Genomic DNA, 13,307 nt, shown 5'->3' with positions numbered 1-13,307 from the left:
GGTGTGAATTGACATAGATAATAATGCAGCCATGAAGATATTGAGAAGAGTCCCAGGACAAACCAGCACTTCAATTCTGACAAATAAGTGCAGTATTTGTTACCTGAAACAGCCCAGGGCTGCTCAGTGAAGTGGACCTGTTTGTTCCTATAATCTCCCCTCTAGAGAGCCAAGGTGTGCTTCCAGAAACTGAAGGTGTTTCCAGCTTCCAGAAACCGAAGCTCCAGGTAACGAGCCCAAACAACACAATAACCCATCATAAGGGCAAAACTGTACTCTTGTAACACTGGGCATGGGAAGAGAGCTCGCCCTTGTTCTGCCACTATACAACTGCAGTGCTTGATTTAGATATCAAAGGTGCACCCAGCCAAAGCCCCTGGGTTATTTATCCCTCGTTCTTGAAAAGCTGAGGACTCATACTGTTATCAAGGAAAGAAAAAAATCATCACCCCACAACACCCTTGCATTTTTGTTAGGAAGCCTGAGCCATGGCACTGCAAGATCCCAAAGTTCCACCACAGACTAACACAGCATCCCAACGTACCATGTTAAAATGACACACTGCAGCTATTTTCTCTTCCTGCCAATCCATATATATTAGCTTCCTCTCTTTCCCTGCCATCTGTTAGTTTGCTGCAGTCTGCTGGGACAGGACTGCCCTCTCCTTTTCTCCCCTTCTTGCCTGCTCAAATGGACGACAACAAAGCCTAGCACTTCCTGTCCATCCATTCAGCTTTCCTCAGCTGCCTCAGAAGCATTAACAAAAGCAGAGTTACTGCCACGAATGAAAAGTGCTCTGCTCACCTCTGCTGTACCAGTGTGCTCACCAGAATTACATGCTAGACAGTGAAACACCCTGTAAATGGTTAGCAAGGAGGTAGCTGCTGCTTTAAGAGGACACACCTTTTCCTCTTATCCGTGGGCATCATTGATTAAAACAGGTATCTGTACCACCGGCATCACAGGAACTATCAGGGAGAAACTAAGGTAAGCAGCATTGACAATTACTCTATACAGCAACCTACTGCAACTTTTCTTTGAAGGCAATGGAACCAAGGAAAAAAACCAGAAAAATCAGTTGAACAGCAATCTTCTATTACCATAAACCTCAGTATAAGATGCATAGCAAATAACTATTTTCCCCTCTAATACAGTTCAGAATGGAATAAAGAAGGGCTATCTAACCCATCACACTTGTAGCCAGTTAGGAAGGAAATTGGAATGTTCGTCATCAATTGTTCTGTCAGTCAGATCATTAGAAAAAGGAACAGCTCATCTAAAAATAAAGTCAATATTGGCTGAGTCTAAACAGTTTCTTCAGCATTTCACACACACATTCAAGCAATGAACACTATTATTCTGTGCTTGTAACAATATGCCCCCAAGTCAGTAACTGCTCTTCAACATCTGACCTCTTTTAAAGCATATTTACAAGGAAGTATAGTGAAAGTGTTCCAAATCAGCTGGTGAGAAAGTATTATGGATCATAACCTCACAGTAAACAATTCCTAGTTCTTCTGATCTGCAAGATTAGAATAAATCTGGAAACCAAAAAAAAAAAAAAGAAAGAAAAAAAAAGAAGGAAAATTATGATATCAAATATACTTCTACTCAAAAACAAATCCCAGTTGGATGTGGAGAATATTCAGGATGATATCAAATATCTTAAATCCCCTAAGCTAAATATCTTAAAATCCCCAAAGCTTTGAACTACAGTTAACCTCTTTAACTATGTTCTACGGCAAGCAATTCCAAAAACCACTACACCTTTACGAAGCGCTTTTCACTCTAACAGCTCACAAAGCACTTCCTCCAGAAACACAAAGGAAAAGTAGCTCTCTTTGGGGTGGGAAACCACCAATATCTACTGCAACACGCCAACACAAAGCTGAGTTTTACAGTATGACTTTATTTATGAAAGACAAATTTTCCTGCTTTCCAATCCCTACACACTAGCAGTCAGCAAATAAAATGCAATCAAGAGCAAATTATGCGTATCTTTAATTTCAGGGAAGCATCATGTAGCACACAGGCTACAAGTGGGATGCAGTTCTGGCAAGTCCCTTGCCGGTCAGCTGAAGGAAGCCCTGACTTACCTAGGCCGTCCCAGCGAGGGCAGTGCCGGTGCAGACGGGACGCCAAGCTCAGAGCCACAGGCGTAGTCAGCTCCTGGGAGCGGCCGCCCCGGCTGCTATTATGACTGCAGCGTACAAGCGGCAGCGTGCCGTTATTTATACAAAAACCAGCACCTTCCTCGGGAAAAAAACACTTGAAGCTTCTTACTGGCCCTGCAACACACTCTTCTACTTATGCCATCACTGCTAGTGACTAAGAGCAGGCTTTCAGTGTCACAGGAGATTAAGATTCTGGGATGAGAGTGCCTGGCAGCTTTACTCTCACACACCGATCTGTCTTCATGCAAACGCACTTTGCCGGCGGATGGAAGTGTATTATTGCAATACGCTATCGAAGCGAAACAGTTTCCAAGTTTTCCCACAGGGCACCAGCCCCCCCTTCAAGCTGTACCCCAGCGCTTGCTCCCCCTAGTCCTTCTCCGAGGCCTCCCCCGAAAAGACCTGCGGTTTCTGGGCACCACAACTCTTGTCCTGTGTCCCCACCGAGCTCCGGCTCCCGTGCGCTGCCCGCACACCTGCCGGGACACCGCATCCCCTGAGCCGCGCCCAGCGGGGCGTGGGCACCCCCGCACCGCCCGGGCACCTCCTGCGTCCTGCGGGCCGGGCCCCTTCCTCCAGACCCCGCGGGAGGGCAAACCGCAGCCGCGGTGCTCTCGGGGGTCCGCACGGCCCGAGCAGAGCACGGCCTCCCCCCGGCCGGGCACCACATACACAGGCACACACACGTAACACATACGCAGAACACACGCCTTGCACCTGTCCGCTACCACCGACGGGGAGCGAACTCCCACCCCGGGGGCTCGGGGCTCGGCTCTCCGCGGCGGGACTAGCACCGGGATCCCGCTGCCAGGGCAGAGCCGAGTGACAACCGCTCGCTACACAGATGCGGATAAGCAGGAAAAAGACGGCGAGGAGAGCAGCCCACTCCCATTACCTTGGCAACCGCGCCGCCGCCGTCCCCTGCCGCCCCTTCGCCTCTCCTCAGGGACGGGGAAGCGCCCGCAGCATGGCGTGAGCCTGCGGGCGGGGCCGCCGGCCAGCCCGGGGCTTCTCTATGCGCCTCTTCCAAAAACCTCCCGTTCTCCTCAGCCCCCCTCAGGCTGCGGCGGGGACGGCGGCCGGGGTGAAGCTGCCACGACCAGAGCGCGGCGGGCACACCGCGCCCCGCCCGACCCGGCCCCTCGCTGCCGCCCCCCGACCCTCTGCCGAGCCCGCGCCGGGCGGGCGGGGCCGGGGACGGCCCCGGCTCCGGCCCCGCCGCAGCAGCGCCCGCTGCGGGCAGCCCGGGCGCGCCGCCCCCGCCCGCCCCGCCGCCGCTTCCCCCCCAGTGCCGAGCCGGCCGCCCTTTGGCGGTGACGTGGGGGAACTTCAGCCCCCGTGTCCCGCCACCCCGGCCACTGCTGGGGCACTCGGCGCAGCCCCGAAGGAAGGCATGGAGCTGAAGGCAGGCCTTCTATCTCTTGCAATCTTGGTTATGTGTTGAGTCGCACAATTAAAGTGTTTGGCAAAAGTCCTCCAACTGAAACCAGGAAAGTCTCATCTCTTGGTCACGGTCCTCCAAAAGTCAGGATTCCCTAACTAACACCTGGGCTTTGCACACCGTCATCAATCTTAACAGGCGCCACCACTCCAACAAAACAGCTTGGAGACCCAGCTCTTTCACACAGACCTGTCCCATCGACAAAAGACATTGCCGTTAGTTAGGATGAGTTTCCACAAATTAACTAGGTGAGCAAAGGAGCTTGCATACTTCCTAGGGGAAATCCACCAATTTCTCTATTGGCTGAAATTTTTATTCCTTTTTCTCCAGAAGGCAAGTTAAGCTCACCTTGCCCAAAACTGACCCTCAGGTCTGAGAGTCCTGTGCTGGGATGCACTAGGACAGACCATTGACAGGAGGCACCCACACCCATCTCTGTGCCAAAGTGTGTGAATTGCCAAGGTTTGGTTCCCACACATCAGATTCATTACGGCAGTTGAAACTCTTCACGATGAGGCTGTCAGCTGCACAGGGGAAAGGCTCCCTTACCTACCCGTGTAGCCTGCCATAAAGGCCCTTGTGTGGTGCCTCTGTTCCCTCCATTTCCTAACATCGTGGATCTTATAGAAACTAGGTTTGTATTTCATAAGCCTGCTGATTGACACCAAAAGCTATCATGTTCAGGGATGTCCTGTTATTTTATGGCTATAGTCTGCCCAGCACAATTTCTGGTGATGTCTGGTACACTAAACTGCTGCAGTAATTCAAATGTTAAATTCAAAAGAAAAATTATTTGTGGTTCATCTGTGCATCACTTCCATTTCTACTGGATCCATATCTCCATCTTTACTGTTAGTGGCTACTCCTTCCTTAGTCTTGCAAATGCCAGTTTCTAGCCTGCATAATTTGTACATGCTTCTTCAAAAAGGTCCTTCATCAACACAGAAGATACATTTCTTTCCCTGTCACACTCAAAATTGCATCCTAGTGGCAAAATTCTGCAGTTATGCCTCACACAAGCTCATTGACCCTTATTAGACTTTACAGGGTGTTGATTCAATTGATTTGGTTCAGATTTCAGCTGTGGGAATTTAAATACATCTGTGGCAGGTTAATACATTTTGATCTTGCTGAACCTTCCCTGATTGTTTTGTTCAAAGAAAATGCACCTTTCAAACACCACAGGATATTTTTGGGATACTTTTTTTGAAATAAAAATAATCTAAAAAATACTTCCCCTTTATATCAAGTTTGAATTTAAATTAATTTTCATTCCCTTTGGATTAACCCAAGCATGTTATATATTATTTGCTGCACAGAGTTGTCTGGCAAAGGGAGGAAAGAGAGAATGGCAATCTATGAAATAAAGATCTCTTTTTTTTACAGAGATTTTCTCAGCAAACAATTTAAATCAGTAGTTATATGGAGTTATGCTGGGTTATGACTACATGTAATATCAACGATGAACTATTTCAGTGTCTTAGGTCTGTTCAAGAAGAACTATTTCAAGACTACTCTACACGGTCTTCATTCTCACAGCTCCCTCAAAGGAGTGTGCATGCAGTAGTCAACAAATCTAAGTGCTTAAATATATCAGGTTAACTCAGACTAAAATGCAAGTTCTACAGAAATGCTCTTTTCAAAGTACAAGATAGATAGAAAATATTTCACATGCGTATTAACACTACAATTCAAAGAAATTACCGATATGTTCCCTGGAAATATATCCAGGCTGAGTATTACCATACTACAGCAGCACACAATGCTGAGAAAGGAAGCTGAATTGAGACATTATAGCAAAAGTGACCTCCATGCTTATTTTAATCATGCTCAGCAGAAGAAATTGTAACCAAAAAGTACAAATAAAAGGAAAGGCAAATGATAAATAAATACAATTTAAATGGTATTTTAGGTTTGGATAATATTTCATGCCTTATTTCTCCATTTTATACTGTAATTAAATGCATCTTTGCCTAGTGGCTTCTCTCAAGTAACAACGATTCTTTGGTCCCTTGAAGTAATAAATGGTATGAAGAAAAATGGCATAGCAACATTTTTTACTTTCATGCATTAACTACTAAAATAAATGATACATAATTAAAACCAGATAAAACCAGGCTAGCTTTGTATTTGCATTGATCCTCATGCTGAAAACAATGTAGTCAGACTTGGTTCATCACAGCAATCATTTCTCAGTTTAGCCTCTTTCCCAGCGGGAGAGTCCAGCAGTTTGATGAGTATGATTAGAGATGCAGAAGCAGTTCCGTTTAGATCAGTGGGACATCTCAAGTTGATGTAGAACTACGCACATACAGCAGTGTTTGCAGAAAAAGACTGTGCATCTGAAGCACTGCTTTGCTCACTAAGCACTGGGGAAGAATGCATGGGAAGCGATTGCCATGCATCTTTCTGCCCAGGAGGGCAGAGTTTTATTGTTCCCTTTCCACTGTATTATATGATGAGATCTAAAAGCCAGAAGAGACCACCATGCTCCACACCAGGTATGGAACATTACCTGTCCTTAATGATTAAAACTTAATCATTAAAACTGAAGAACCTGAGCTAGATTTTAATTTTCACTAACATGTCCTACTGAAAATATTTGGTCGGCTTTTCTTTATCCCAGAGACTGATTTCAATGACAAAAACACACCTTTTATAAAATTATCGTATCTTCTATTGAAGACTGCAGCGGTAGAAAATTTTCCTGATGCCTAGTAATGTTGTCCCAAAGTTGTATTATCCTCATTGCTGTAAAGAGGTCATTTTATCAGCTTCAAAATGTACAGCTTTCAACCCCTGCATATCGTGGCTGACACTAGAGTTACACATGCTCACAGGGCTTGTGCTAACTCTTACTCACAGCTCAACAGTGGGAGTCTCCAGGGTATTCCAACAGCTTCTTCACATGGTGAAGAGTCACAGTGCAGCATGTTCCCCTGTGATCATCTGAAGAAAGGAGGAGTAGATATCGCTAACTTTCTGCCAGTAGCATCCTCCTCTCCTGGTGCTTGAAAAGCTCGGAAAAGCAGAAGCTGCTGCAGCTGCAGTGGTAGCGGTGCTCTGAGGTAGGGCCAGTGTTTTCCTTTCAGTCTGCAAACCAGCAGCGTTGTTGATCGAATGAGTAAGTGTTACCCCGTAGCACTTACTTCATAAATATTCAGTAGCTGTTAATTACAAGAAAAAATGGAGCTGCTGGCTCGAGGTGGGTGCTGAGACGTCACTAAAGTGGTGCTTTTTCTCATTAAGGCAATAAAGCAGAGTAAGTGTCTCTCTCTGTCAGAGGGCATGAAAAAAGCAAAGAGGTTTTCAGAGTTGTTCAAGGCAGGTTCTCTTTTTCATAAAATGTTTAATTTAACGGTGACCTAGTTTTACAACAGCTTTCGTGTCTCGGCTTTTCCTATCTCCTGTGTCTTAGCCTACATCATTAGAACAGCAGAGCAATAGGCTTTACAGATTTTGTTAAAGCAAACTAAATAAGGCCTTACTGGGTGGATTAATTCTTCTCTCCTGTTTTGTTTCAGGCAGTCGTTATGTTATAGTTTCTTTGTAGTTTTAAAGAAGTTTTAGCACGTCTTTTATGGCACCTATTATAGATTTTCTTTTAAATGTCAGCTCAAAGCCCTTTGCTTACTTTATGGTACATTTTTGAGTATGTATCAGACTGCAGAGGCACTCTTGAATTCCTCAGCCTTCTTACAGAAGGATCCTTTGTTTTGTAAACATTCAATTAACTGTATTAAATTGGTGGCTAGCTTGACTAGCAAATTTGGACATTTACAGGCAGTACAGACTCATGCCAGCTTTCAGCAGAAGCAAGTTGTGGGGTGCCATTAATTTTACTTACCTTACTTCACCCACCAGAAAAAAAAGTTATTGTGCATCCTGTCGTTGTGACTAATAAACAGCAGGTCAAGTGATGCTTGTTCTCTTTTTCATTGTGTGCTACATACAGTGCTCTCAGATACTGTTTTATGGTACCCCTCTGTGATTCCTAGCTTGTCTTCATGGAAGTGTTCTTTAAAAACTCCATTAATCTCTATTGATTGTGCTGTGTTCCGTATGGATTCAGCAGAAAAAGGGAGCAATTAGAAAAATGATAATTCAGCCATGCAGCTCCAAAACACACCAGGTCTTCGGAAAGATGGTGCTTCCTTCCACCTCCATCTCAGAGATTCTCATGAAATTTTATCCTTCAAGAGTCAAGCATGAGGAGCCTTGCTGTGGCTGAGTCCTTCGTGCATACCCTTTAAGGAAGGAAACACAGCGTAGGAGATGATGCTACATCTGCCAGGTTTATATGAGTGTGAGTGCTTTCTCTACAGGGAGAATTTTCCTGTGGGGATCTCAGCCCACAGAGGTTTCCATTGGTCCATGTTAACGTGTTTTGCAGAAATTGAACATGTCAGACTGAAAAATGCAAGTAATGTACACTGGCAGTTTCTGAGCAGTGACTTAAACAGTGTCAAGCCCAATGTATACTTCTACACCTACAAGGATCATGCAAGCTAAAAGAACAAAGACAACTTAATAGGAACCATTCAGAGCCAGCATGTACTGGCCTTGTTGAGCTTCACTTAATTCCTCCCTTTGTGCAAAGAGATTTCAGCTGCCTTTACAAACATGAAATTTGTGCCAGCTCTAATGCTTTTTACATTTTGCGTGACTTATAACAAACTTCTCAGTGACTTGTTATCATCAGGGAAAAAAGCCATGGTGGTGAATTTCAGGAATGGAAGAACTTGTGTCCTGAATCTAGGAAAATCACAAAACCAAAAGCATTGAGAATCTTTTTTTTTTTTCTTTGATAAAACTAAAGACATCAGAAGAGCATTAGTAGCAGTTCTTCTGTTCATTTTTATCAATAAAGAACACTGTGGGAAAGTAAAATTCACAGTCTTTTTAAATCCTCCTAAGAAAGTCTGGAAGACCCTGTTTGTTTAAAGTATTGAAAAGAGATTTGTGTAAGAAGCTTTGCTTTGCATTGTCTTACCTGGAGTCCCAAAATGGACAAAGAGCAATACACCTAATCAGAAGAGGAGGGACTCCATTCCCTCAGTATCCAGGTTCTTGCTCAAATACAGCAGAGGCATCCTTTTCTCTTCTGCCTTGGCAATCTCACATCTGAACAAGTCAGAGCACTGGCTGAGTGAGGAAATTAGCATCGTCTCATACTTTCCTGTGTTAAAGAGAGGACTGTAGAGGGGATTTTAAGTTCTTCTGTAACATCTATCAATTGCTAAGATCTCTCCACGTGTTCTTTTTGTTCCTCAGGAGATCAGTTTTTTGATATCTATCAATGTTTATTCTTTTCTGTCCTTTAGTCAAGAACAGCCTTCTGGCTGCACTCCATCCATCTGATCTGAACTTGTAAAGTTTTCCTGAACGTGGCAGACCCTCAACTTCTGCCATGTCAGGTAGCCAAATGTTATGAAAACTCGTGGCACTAAGTGGCAGAAATGTGTGAATGCCCATAGAATTCAGGTTTTCTCCAGCTGGCCTTTACCTACTGGTCTGGAAAAGCTGCAGAAGTAGTACTTACCTTGAATAAATCGTAACATTCTTGACTTTTTTCTTCTGTGATATTGCAAAAGTTTCCTTTGGACTTTTTTTCTGTTTGAAATAGGTTTTACGATGATTAATTACATAAGCTGTGATGGGAACTGCTGCACGGTGGGAATGAAGAACCTGAAGTGTGGAGGAAGGCATGAAATATGTTTAAAAAAACCCTTAAATCCAGAAAGATGCGGTATGTGCCTTTCATAGCCCTGATCATACTCTTCATATGCTATATCCCTCTCTCACCAGCATTTATCTGTGTCTTATTAAACTATGCATTTTTCACAGCAGAAACTATATCATCTCATGGTTTTGAAAAAGCATTTACCATATGGAAGAAACTGCAAACATCACCATGAACCATGTTTCTTTTCTGTACTTGGATGATTTATAGTACCCACCAACACAGTTCAAGTATTGAAATGCATGTCTCTGTGTTTCTGTATCTATCTATATATGTTCACTTTATGTACACATGCATTTCTAAATATAAAATCTTTCTCTAATAGTTACAAAAAATGTGCAGGGTGTTGATGATTTATCTAAATCAGATGGTACCACTTCTCCCTCTTTGGCTAATTTGTGTAGCTAAACATCACAGTGCATGTTCTGGTTTTGGTAGGGAAGTTTAACATTTGACATGATTTTGGTGAATATTTAGTTACTTCATTTTGTTGGGGTTTTTTCCTATTAACAGCAGTTAAACCTGTACACAGTCAAATATTTCTACATTTTTGCATAAGAAAAGTCCTTAAACTCGCCTTCAAATTCAAGTGACAATTAACATTTATTTATTATATTTATAATAATTTTCATATTATAAATTCATATTTATTATATTTATAATAATTGTCTGCTGCTAAGAAAGTACTGCACAGGGAAGAGATCTGACTGAGTCGGGGTCAGTTGTACAGCGTTCACTAAAATGAGTGGGCAGCAGAAGGACTCAAAAAACATGTATTAGCCTAGGAAACCTGATTTTTCTAGGCTCACAAGTAGGGACAGTGGGAAAAGAAACTTGGAGATTCAAAGCTGGAGCATAACCTCAGATGCTCATAGCTGTGACAAGAAGAATCCTTCTCTCTCTTTGCTGGGCACAAGAAGACCATAAGAGAGTTTGTCTCACTGGAGTGCTGTCATCCTTTCCTAGGTTTGTGAATCTCCCTTCCCTACAAAGCCAGGAATCCAGATGCCAGTTTTGCAAATCTCAGCAGTGTGAAATATGAGATGGATCCCAGAGCTCTCTTCTGGTCTCATCTTCCTCCTCTCCAGCCAGAACAACTCCACCACCAGCTCTCTCCTTGAAACACAGTCCTTACTTCAATGCAGAGCCTGTTAACTGTTACAGTAAAGAGACTGATACAACCCAATTCAATTAAAACACATTTCAAACTGGTCTGCTCTATTAAACTAGAATGTGAGAACAAAACACTTGCACAAGGTATAATTCAAAATCATGCATGAGGCTTATTTAAAAAAAATATGAGTTTAATTATTTTTTCCCGTAATTATCCAAGAAACTGCTTTAAATCTGCATTGCCATTAACGACTCCACAAAGCTTTAAAAGATGTAATACACATCATGTCAGGATCTCAAAATGCCTTATAAATTATAATGAAACAGTGAATCCTCAAATCTACTTTCAAGTAAATAACTATGGCAGGCACAGTTGAGAATCTTCCATCTTCAACTGCTTGGGCTGCAGTGTTTCACTTTATGGATCAGCAAAAGGCTGGATTCTTATTTTCTTTTTTCTTTTATTTTTAATGTTTCAGCAAAATCAGTTTAACTGGCTTCAAGCAGATTTGATGAAAAAAGGCTTTTGCCCATGTTAAATATATTTTTATAACTGAATGCCCATGTTTGAGACTATTGTTAAAAATGTATCAGGGAGATGGGCCTTGGTGACAACGATATGCTATTCTGTGAAAATCTGCCCAAATTTTGACAAGTTACAAATTCTGAAATTTTAAACTTGTTACTGCTTACATTCTTAGAGACTGAAGGCTAAATTCCTCAGAAGCTGATTGCAGTGATGCACATTCAGAATAGTATAGTTAATTTTAACTGTGTAAATTATTCAGTAGAATGTGGGGGTCTGCTTCTTATCAATTTGTAGCCTAGGAGGCGACTGAAAATCACTGTGTCTGTCTCATCGCTCAGGGTAGGCTCAACTATACCTCAGTTTACAAGTCCTTGCCGACATTCAGTGCTGGAGATGCCATAGACACTCCAGGAAATTTATTCTACTATTTAGTGAAATATTATCTGTAGAAGGTTCCATCTTGATATTGAAGATGAATCTCATGTTAAAACAGGAGCCCATTATTTCTTGTCCTCCATCATAGATGTAGAAAGCAGATTACCACTGTTCTCTTTGGAGCAGAATTTCACATTTTTAAAGTCTTTTAGCCATTTTTCCATGTCAGATTAGGCACTATCACTTTTATTCCCTTACAGCCTGTTTTTTCAATGCCTCACCACCCTGATTGCCCTCCTCTGGACCACCTCCAGCTGTTTCACATTTTTGTTGTGTCCACAAGCGTACACATCACTTTTGCTGATGCCTCACCAGTGCTGAGCAGAGCACTCTGCACCTGCAAAGACAGCCCAGGGCAGCATCCTCCTGTTTTGCACTAGCCCAGCATTATTTCATTCTGTTGAATTTGTGTTTTAGGAAGCCTGCTAAGTATTTGCCCACAGAATTGCTTTGAAAAGAGTTCCTTTCTGTCCTGTGTTTCTGCAATTTCTTGTTCCTGTCTGAATGTAGCTCTTACTCATCATGAATGCTACCCACATTTTAAGATCATACCTGCAGTTTATCAAGATCACTGTATTTTAATCATCTCCTCTACAATACTTGCAGTCTCTTGCTGCTTGACATTATCTTCAAATTTAATAATGATTCTTTTTGTGTCATCACCCAACTCATTAATAAATACTACCAGACCTATAGCAATCCTCTGTGGACCTTCATGGAATGCATCCTTACATTTTGACAATGAAGTATTTGTAGCTGTTTGAGCATGGTCTGCTAATGCGACTCAGCACATATTTTCAGTACAAATATTTACAAGTTCGCAATTTACCTTCTGCAAAATAGTTGTTTAAAACTCAGTCTTTCTTCTTCTTTTTTTTTAAATCTTTTTTTCCAGGAAATTTTTTTATTAAAATACTAACAGAACTCAGACTTTGAAGGAGATTGAGGAGAGGTAAATCAAATTTCATGTCTCATTCAAATACATAATTGTGGGAAATATCCTGAGGTGCACTTTTATTAGTATTCACAGAAGATGGTCACTCTGTTAGATACTGCCCGTCTCTCACTGCCCTCCCTCCCAAAAGCCTTTTTCAAATTTAGCTCAGCAGCTGATGGCAATAACATATGGGAAAGCATAAGTATTGGAGTATGGAGAAAGAAAGTCCTTAGTACTCCATTGAGCCATCTTGCTCTGAGTAAAATCTTTGTATTTGCAGTGACTTGGAGATCTTATGCTAAGTTTTGCTCCTTTGAATCACATGTCCAAATGAATAATACCCTTCATGACAGGGAGAACATATTTAGAAAAGGGTCACAGATCAGCTCATGTGGTTGTGAGCTATAATTTACCCACACAAGCTAAAAAAACAGCTCTATTCACCCTGTTATAATCAGCTGGTCCTCTTCATCCTTTCAGAATATAAAAGAAAATCTCTCTCCTCCTAGATGCTCAACCATTCTGTTTTTGGAAAAATCAGGAAAACCTGGAAGTATTTCTAGTGTCTCTACCTCTTGAGCAGGCTGAGTATTGCTTCTGCATGTCTGATACATTGACTTTCCAAACTGCATAGTTCAAGCACAGTACCACAAATAAAAAGTGTAGCAACTACCTTTGGAGATACAGCCTAGCTGGGAGCTCACTTGTCGCCTTGAAACAACAGCCAAGCTTCTGTTCTTTATTAGATCTCATGCTTTTTTTTGCTTTGTAACTCTGAAAGCTCTCAATGACGATAAAATTTTACCATCCTGTCCACATCTACAAGGAGCTGTGTGTTCACCCAGTACTACCCTTGTGGATGTAGCCTCCAACAATCAGTCCAACTCACAGTCCACCAAGGCAAGGAGCACAAGTTCAGTGTACACCTTATCTAA

General features: G+C 42.5%; 1 protein-coding gene and 1 long non-coding RNA gene across 5 annotated transcripts in view; one reads left to right on the top strand and one right to left on the bottom strand.

The window, feature by feature from the left end:
• The window catches only part of RGS6 (regulator of G protein signaling 6), a 275,094-nt gene extending 268,522 nt beyond the window's left edge, over positions 1–6,572 (bottom strand). Inside the window, exon 1 of one of the 4 annotated variants that reach the window (XM_019282554.3) lies at positions 6,479–6,572. The gene's annotated coding sequence lies outside the window, so the exon portion shown is untranslated. Of the gene's footprint in view, positions 1–2,096; positions 2,490–2,891; positions 3,023–3,069; positions 3,335–6,478 lie in introns of those variants that run through there. The other 3 variants (XM_039552051.1, XM_039552052.1, XM_019282549.3) reach the window with 3 other exon arrangements.
• A 33-nt stretch (positions 6,573–6,605) lies between these two features.
• LOC104683365 lies at positions 6,606–12,130 on the top strand. The gene is made up of 3 exons (XR_750807.2): positions 6,606–6,683; positions 9,242–9,364; positions 10,325–12,130. It is a non-coding gene; the product is annotated as an uncharacterized LOC104683365 (long non-coding RNA).
• The last annotated feature ends 1,177 nt before the right edge of the window (positions 12,131–13,307 follow it).

This window comes from Corvus cornix, chromosome 5 (genome assembly GCF_000738735.6).
Source record: "Corvus cornix cornix isolate S_Up_H32 chromosome 5, ASM73873v5, whole genome shotgun sequence".
Taxonomy (NCBI): Eukaryota; Metazoa; Chordata; class Aves; order Passeriformes; family Corvidae; genus Corvus; species Corvus cornix.
The sequence above is the reverse complement of the archived record's forward strand: the minus strand, read 5'-3'. Positions and strand labels throughout refer to the sequence as shown.